Source organism: Penaeus monodon, chromosome 10, assembly GCF_015228065.2.
Source record: "Penaeus monodon isolate SGIC_2016 chromosome 10, NSTDA_Pmon_1, whole genome shotgun sequence".
In the NCBI taxonomy this organism is placed as follows: domain Eukaryota; kingdom Metazoa; phylum Arthropoda; class Malacostraca; order Decapoda; family Penaeidae; genus Penaeus; species Penaeus monodon.
The window spans coordinates 28,455,406-28,465,379 of NC_051395.1; positions in this window are offsets into that span (position 1 = coordinate 28,455,406).

A 9,974-nucleotide genomic window follows, 5' to 3' on the forward strand; every position below is an offset into this window, starting at 1 on the left:
ACACACACACACACACACACACACAACACACCACACACACACACACACACGCACACACATACACATACACACACACACAAACACATACACACACACACACACGAATACTACATATATACACATACGTGTGTGTCTGCGATTTTTTAACCTTTTTACTATAGTTTATATCATGATCAAATCAGGCTCCCGCTAATTGCAGATTTCCAACGTGATAAATGCTAACGTATGGCTGAATACTAATTTGGAAAAACTGAGAGCGAAGAACAGAGAGAGAGAGAGAGGGGGGGGAGAGCGAGAGAGAGATAGATAGATAGATAGAGATAGATAGAAAATAAGGGAGAGAAGAGAGAGAGAGAGAGAGAGAGAGAAGAGAGAGAGAGAGAGAGAGAGAGAGAGAGAGAGAGAGAGAGAGAGAGAGAGAGAGAGAGAGAGAGAGAGAGAGAGAGAGAGAGAGAGAGAGAGAGAGTTGTGGGAGGGGGAGAGAAAGAGAAATTGAGAGAGAGAGAAGAAGAAGGAAGACAGATACAAACAGAGAAAAAGAGAGAAAACAGACATACCCGCAAGTAGACAATCAGACAAACATACAAGTAGTCAGACAGACAGATGACAGCCAAACAAAAAGACAGACAGAGAGACGACAGACAGACAGACACCCAAACAGACAGAGAGACGACAGACAGACAGACAGAGAGACACCCAAACAGACAGACAGACAGACACAAAAGAATCAGGCTCACCACAGGCCATCACCTGCTCCATTTGACGTGCACCCAATATCAGCTGTTTATCAGGCCCATTCATTATTTTGTCGATGCATTACTTAGCCAACATGTGATTCAGCTGATGCGCTGCTGACCATGTATCATTCGCCCAATATATTGGTTAATCGATTTCTTTTTTTTAAGCAGATGATATGTCAAACCAATACTTTTTTTTTGTTTGTTTCTCATTTTGATTTTTTTTTGTGTTGGGGGGGGGGGGGGGTACAAATAAAATTTTATAATGAATAAAATGTTTTCAATAGGAATAGCGAAACATCATCAGCAGTAATGGTGATGATAATGTTGAGTATAAGGATGATAATGATAACTAATGATGGTGATGTTGATTATAATGATGAATAGTAGTAGGAGAATGATTATAATGACGATTATGATGACTATTATCATAATGATAGTAAGAATGATGATAGTGATAATGACGATGAAAATTGTGGTGGTGTTAGTGATGAGGGTGATGATAATGATAATTATAACAATAATATTAAACATAATGATAGAAGTAATGATAGAACTAAATATGATAGTAATAAAAATATTAATAATAATAACGATGATGATAATTAAGGCAGTAATAATAATAATAATAATAATAATAATAATAATAACAATAATAATAATAATTATAGTTATTAAAGTATCAATGATAATAGTAATAGTACTGAAAATAGTAATTAATAATAATAATTATAATGATATTATAGCAACAAAAAAAAAAATAACAGTTGTAATGATAATGATAATAGTAGAAAGAATAAAGATAATGATAATAATAATAATAACAATATCTGTATCTCCTTATTCCTTTTATTATTCTTATTATTATTTTTATTATTGTTACTACTACTACTACTACTACTACTATTATTACTATTATATTTATTATATAATGATAATCGTCCCTTTTCTCTCACTCTCTCTCTCCTCTCTATCTCTATCTCCTTATTCCTTTTATTATTATTATTAATAATAATATTATCCTCATCCTCATCATCATCATCATCATCATCATCATCATCATTATCATCATTATCATCATCATCATCATCATTATATAACATAATCATAATCGTCTCTCTCTCTCTCTCTCTCTCTCTCTCTCTCTCTCTCTCTCTCTCTCTCTCTCTCTCTCTCTCTCTCTCTCTCTCTCTCTCTAAATGCCTTTATAAACCAGGCATTCTGGACGCTCGCTCTGGTTTGTGGCAGATTCCGAAGTCTGGGGGATTTTAACGAAGGTTTATGATTAAGAGTTTCGTGGGCGTCAGTGGCGATGCTTTACTGTAGCTTACGGCTTAAGGGTGTGGCTAGTTAGTGGTAACGTAATGATTTGTGTGTTTTATTTTTTTTGTGTGTGTGGTGTGTGTGTGTGTGTGTGTGTGTGTGTGTGTGTGTGTGTGTGGTGTGTGTGTGTGTGTGTGGTGTGTTGTCTGTGTTGTGTGTGTGTGTGTGTGTGTGTGTGTGTGTGTGTGTCTGTGTCTGTGTGTTAGTGTTTGTATGTGCGTGTGTGTGTTTCATGATAATGTTTAGTTACGTTTATTTATGTATTTATTTGTTTTTGAGGAGCTCTACGGGGATAAAGTGATTATATCCGCTGCTAATGTTGATGCCAATTATAATTTAATGATACAGGTAATGATGTTCGTTCTATATATAATTGTATTAGTGTCGTTTACCTGTCTTTCTCATGTCTCTTGTGAAGTCCGTCTATCGTCTATATAAATGATGTTTGTGTAGATATTAATGTTATTAATTTCCATAGAGGAACAATGGATTAAAATAAGCAAGCTCATTAGGAAACGTATGTTTCTTAAGCAAAATGTGGGAAAATGCTTAAGAAATATATAAAAAAAACGAAGAAAGGAGAAATATGTAATCGAAAAATAAGGAAATAAACATGGCCAACAATAAGAGAAAATACAAAGTTGGAGAGAAGTTAACAGGGAAAAGAAAGTGAAAGAGAAAATGGAAAATTGAGAGTTTACAGTGAAAGGACAACTGAATGTCAAACAAGAGAGAGAGAGAGAGAGAGAGAGAGACAGAGAGAGAGAGAGAGAGAGAGGTAAAAAGATAAAAAGACAGACTTATTTGACAAGCAGACAGTAACGGACGGACAAACAAACAGACCAAGAGAGAGAAACAAAGAATGGAAATAAAAAAAAACGAACAAAACAAACGGCAGACAAGCAAGCAAACAAACAAACAAAAAAGAAAATGACAAACAGACAGACGAAAAACAGACTGACTGAAAAAATAGAAAACATATCCTCAAAAAAAGAAAAAGAAACGAAAAACGAAGAAACCAAAAAAAAAAAAAAAAAAGAAAAAAAGAAAATGACAATCAGACAGACAGACAGACCAATCGCAAAGACCCAGGAAAAAGTGGGCCCCGAAGACCCGAAGGAGGGGGTAGGGGGAGGGGGGGGAAGAAGACCCTCCTCACGTCCAGGTGATAATTCGTCTTCCTCTGCTTTGGTGCGCAAGATGAGGTGAGCAGATGCCCAAACTTTTATGGAATACAGTCAGGATGTCGTCTTCATTTGGCTTCTCGGTCGGGAAAGTTCAGTGACGAGATTCAGCAGCGAGGAGGGGATTCAGCAGGAGCAGCAGCAGCAGCGTCTTCTTCCTCTGGCAGTTTTGACGTCTAGAGGCACCGGCGACCTTGAACGACATAGAAGGACGTAAGGAAAAGTTTTATCTCTCTCTCTCTCTCCTCTCTTCTTTTCTCTCCTCTCTCTCTCTCTCCTCTCTCCTCTCTCTCTCCTCTCTCTCTCTTCCCCTCTCTCTCCTTCTGAGGGGAAAAGAGGATTCTGGATTTTTTTCCAAACCTTTGTTCTGAACTAAAACGAGATCTGTCAGCAAAAAAAATCTACATGTGTTTTTTTCTCAGAGTTATATTATTATTTCCTTTCCATGGATACACGGTTATGAATATACAGGGATCTCTTTTTATTTCTTTACATCCCATTCCAAAATTTAACATAATCAACAACATTGGAAAGATATCTTTACCCTCAGTAAACTACACAACGTCTTTGCCAAGTTTCCCAAAAGGTCATAAAGCCGCACGAATTACCACATAATTCACAATCCAGTAATTCTCTTGCAAGAATAGCATCCGCGTACATAACCCTCAGGCCCATATTCTTAACGTATTCTTAAACGTTCAACTTGACACTGCTGACTTCAGTAGAAACACGGACACTGCTTTTAATCCTTATTTTGGCCAACAGATTTCACTGACATTATTTAATATCCCAACTTTACGAATACAGCCGTCAAGAATTGATGAAACAAAAAGTAATCGTTACGTTTATAATTGATACTGTTGCACAGGTTTTGCCTTTCATCTTTTATCTTCGCATTTGTGTATGTCAGAATGTTGACACTGATAAAAATGTTTATTTGACATTCATCAAATGCTTTCGGGGGCTTTATTTCGTACTTATTAACAATATGCTAGATAATTGACTATAATGGTTAAAGTCAAATGATTAAGTGTGCCCTCTTTCGCTTTTTACTGTTGTTAAGGGTCACTACAGCTGATCATCCATCACTTTATTCCTGTGTCACGGCAAATACTTACATCTTTGTCATATACCTTTGTCATACGCCTTTCTTAAATAATCATCTGAAATAATCATCTCCACTTACTAGTCGGCTCCTTCCTCAGCATCCTTTTCTTGATACACTCAGCATCACTTCAACGTGGATCATAAATGGTTAATTATCTATCCTGTAAAACTGCAAATCATTTCAAGGTAGGGGAATCTCTCTTCACAGAGACATAATCCTGTACTTGTGTTCACTGCATAAATCCATATTCTTTTCCTTTCTTTTGTCGCGGTCATTTACCCCCAAAAAAAAAAAAAAAAAAAAAAAAAAAAAAAAAAAAAAAAAAAAAATATTAGTTTTCAGAAAAAAATCCAAAAGACTCAGTCACGTAACAAATAGAATTCAACAAGAGACAAACACGCATCTGTTTCCCTCGCATACAGATGCGTCTCCGGGGCCACGCGCAGTTTAACAGCTTTTAGCCTTTTAGAGCTCCTAAGATCCCGCAATACAAGACATACCTAACGCACTATCACCTAATTGTTCCACGCCATATAGCTCACCATCGGCAATACTGCGTTACAACGATGAAATTAAACAGTTAAATAAAAATCTAAGGGAAAGGAGACGGTGATGTTCCTCGCGAGACTAGACTCGTCAGAAATAAATCGAAATGGATAAGAAAAAGGAATAAATAGATAGAAAATAAAAATGTAAAAAAGATACGACTCTTTTCACTCGAAAGTCACAGATTAAACTTTTCCTTATGATTACGGCAGTGTTGCATTATAAATTTTTTTTTCCTAAACCCCTTCCTTCTTTCCATGAACTTCAATCCATGAATTCTATTCCGGCCAAGCGATCAAACTTAACCCATATCATATAATTCAGTATGAAGTCTCTCTCTCTCTGGTGTACATACTTAGAAAGGTTTGCATAATCTGCTCTCACGCACATTATGCAAACTCTGGGAAACTCTGCTATATCATTTTCATTCTCAATCTTATTTCACAAAAGGCTAGATTTACTTAATCTGCTTTTGTAAGGCAAAGAGAGATAAAGACCAGTTTTCCAAATTGGATGCGGTCATTATATATATATTGTTATTAAAAAGATAATCGCTATTGAATGGAATCACATTCAAGAGAATAAGATCGTAGAGGCTTAATGCTAATAAATTCAAATGGGTTTCTCATATCCAATATCCGGAATTTAAAATGATTTTTTTATTTCTTTTCTGATTAGAAAATACAGCTTTTTGTGTCCCTATTGAAGGTTCTGTTGTAAACCGTAATGTGCAATTTGCTGCTAATTAAAATCAGTCCTTTATGCTATTTTGTTCTAATTACGATTCTAATTTTAGCATTATCATTTGATCTTCGTTATTATTATAATTAGTTTACTTTTTCTTTTCTTTTCTTCATCTTAAATCTATGCAGCTAGAAGCAGTAACATTTTCTGAACTTTGCCAGCGTGTTAAGAGGTTGGTTTGGTCGGAGGCATTGGTCCCAGCTATTAAGAGAGTATGATTTAGCGTTTAACAAGAAAGTAGCTAAGATTAAATGTATTGTTAATGTTTATATCAATATTCTCCCTCACTCTCATCCCCCCCCTCTCTCTCTCTCTATCTTATTATTATTATTGTTATTGTTATTATCATTATCATTGCTATTATCATTGTTATTACCATTATTATGATTCATCTCCCATCTTTCTGATTATAATTCATTCACAGAATATTCGTACCAGTTTTACCGAGCAGAAAGCAGGCCAGTGAGTGTTTGATTAGTCCTCTTCAGTAGTCCTCATAATAATACATTTCTGTCGGGGTACCTTTTCCGTGTTTTGCAAGTGTCCCGTGAATATCAAAAGCACCAGTAATGTTTACACCAGTATTTCTGTTTCCCGCTTTTCGTTATGTTTCATTTACACGCCTATGACATAAGTTCTACTCAAAAGTTAGTTCCAATTTTTTGTGTGTTTTGAAATTTACGTGTCACTATTTATATCTTATTATTATTATTATCATTTTTATTCGACTTTATTTTTCATTATTTTACTTTACTAGTGGTATGGTTGGTTAACGGAAGTGGTCGTGTGGTAATGCCTAGTTACTAGTACTCAGACCTTGACAAAAATATCGGTATTTTACAAGCGTACGGGTGATATTAGATGCAGTGTTAATATTTCTTTCTTTCTTTCTGTCTTTTCACGGCAGATAGTGTTATTATTCACACACTATCATCATTGGTTGTAAAGCAATACATTGCGTAATCATTTTAATTTCTAAAACTCTCGGGGGTCTTAAAAATAATCGTTATCTTACTCTATATATCCAGGAACAAAGAGAACGATGCCTTGCGAACATTGCTAAGGAAACCTTTTCATAATAAGTTGTTATCAAATTCAAGATATCTTCACCGTGCACAAATTTGCAGCCATCTGAAGTGAACGTTCGTGTGCACAAGTTTATGTTCTGCTTAATTTGAAGTGTTTGCTGTGGAGATTGATAATAATTAATGAATGCTGATAATAATAATAATAATAATAATAATAACAATAATAATAACAATAATAATAATAATAATAATAATGATAATAATAATGATAATAATAATAATAGTAATAATAATCAATATTGTAATGACAATGATAGCTACAGTAATAATAGTAATAGTGCTAGTAATAGTTATAGTAATACAGATCATTATGATAATAATAAGGATGAAAAGAATAATAATAGTAATAATAATAATAACAACAATAATTATAATATAATAGTATAATATAATATATAATAATAATAATAATAATAATAATAATAATAATAATGATAATAATAATATAATATAATAATAATAATAATAATATAATATAATAATAATAATAATATAAAAAATAATAATAATATAATAATAATGATAATAATAATAATAATGATAATAATAATAACAATAACAGCAATACTTCTACTACTAATATAATAATAAAAATAAATAAGTGATAATAATGATGATAATAACAATGATAATAATAATGATAATACATAAATAATGACAATGATAATGATAATGATATAATAACAATCATTATTATATTTCTAATTACAATCATAATTGTAATTATAATAATAGTAATAATAAAAGTAATAATAATATAATAATATAATGATAATAATAGTAATGATAATCAAGATTATAATAATGACAATGCAAGCTACACTAATATAGTAATAGCACTAGTAATAGTTATAGTAATACAGATCATGATGATAATAATGAATAAAAATGATAATAATAGTAATAATAATAATTATATAATAATAATGATAAATACAAATAATACAATATAATAATAAGATAATAACAATGATAATATAATAATGTATAATAATTATAATAAAATAATGATAATAATAACAATTATTATATTATTGTCTGTAGAATTGTTATAATAATAATGATAATAATAATAATATAAAAAATAATGATAATAATAATAATTATTATTATTAGTATTATGTTATTATTATTATTATAATTATAATAATAATATTAGTAGTATTATAATAATAATAATAATAATAATAATAAAATGAGTAACATATAGTATACAAAAACACTTTTCCGTGTTGATACTATGAAAAACCCACAAAACAAAAACTAGATTTATTGAAAATGAGACTACAGTTTCGAAATCACCTGGATTCTATCCTCAGGTCTGTCCTAAGGATGGAATCCAGGTGGATTTCGAAACTGTAGTATCATTTTCAATAAATCTAGTTTTTGTATTGTGGGTTTCTTCCATAGTAATAGTAATAATAATGATAATGATAACGGTTATAATAACAAAAATAATGATAAGGATAATAATAATAATAATGATAATAATAATAATAATAATAACAATAATAATAATAATAATAATAATAATAACAATATTAATAATAATAATAATAACAACAATAATAACAATAATAATAATAATAATAACAATAACAATGATAATAATAATAATAATATTAATAACAATAATAACAGTAATAATAATGATAATAATAATAATAATGGTGATAATAATAATAACTATTATTATCATTATGATGATGATGATGATGATGATGATGATGATGATGATGATGATAATAATAATGATAATAAAATAATAATAATAATAATATAATAATAATAATAAAAAATATTATCTTTTAATTATTATTATTATTATTATTATTATTATATTATTACTATTAATATTATTATTATTTCATTATTATTGTTATTATAATGATGATGATGATGATGATGATGATGATGATGATGATGATGATGATGATGATGATGATGATGATAATGATGATAATAATAATATCAATAATAATATCAATAATAAGAATAATAGCAATAATAATAATAAAAGTCATAGTAATAATGATAAAGTTAATGATAATACTGATTATGATAGATATTATAGTAATAACAATGGTAAAGATAATGGTAATGATAATACTGATAATGATAACAGTAATGCGATGATGATAGCAGTAATAATAATGATGATGATAGTATGTATAATAATTATAATAATGATAATAAAAATATATAATGATAATAATAAGGATAATGATAATAATAGTAATAATAATAATAATAATAACAATAATAAAATAATAAGAATAATAATGATAATAGTATAGATATATGATATATATATTATATATATAATATAGATAGGAGAGTATATAGATAGATATATATATATATACTATATATATCATAATGGAGGACAATATATCTGATATATATATATATGATTATGGAATTAATTTTAGTAGTAGTGATTAGATAATGTATATATCATATAATATACATACTATATAATATATTATATATATATATATGATGTAATATATAATATATAATATATAGAATATATATATAATAGATAGAGAGAGTAGAAGTATATAGAGTATACATAAGAAGGTAGAGTAATGAATAAATAGAGAGTAGAATAAATATTATATATGTATAGAGAAAAAAAGCAAAAGGGAATACGGTATGCATGCAATGAGATAATGAAAGACTGGAGTATGAAGTACGGTGCATGAATCAGTACAGTAGATATGAAAGAGGAGTTGTAATGATAGCACAATGATATGAAGGAGGCTCGGTAAAGGAAATAAAAATAAGGAGATGTGAGATGGAAGATAGGGATTATATGGTAGTGAGGTGATGTGATGTATGATGAATGTGATAGATGATGATGGTGATGATTGATGAGGTTGGATTGATGATGATGATGATGTGATGGATGGATGATGATGATGAGGTGATGATAATGATTGGATGATGATGAGATGATGTGATGATGATGATGTGATGATGATGGATGGATGATGGGTGATGATGATGTGATGATGATGAGATGATGTGATGGTGATGATGATGGTGATGAGATGATGATGTGATGGTGGATGATGTGATGATGATGATGATGGATGATTGATGGTGATGGAGTGATGATGATGATGTGATGGTGATGATGGAGGGATGTGAGTGATGTGGTGGTGATGATGTGATTGATGATGTATGATGAGATGATTGATGTGATGATGGTGGTGAGTTTGGTGTTTTTTATGGTGTG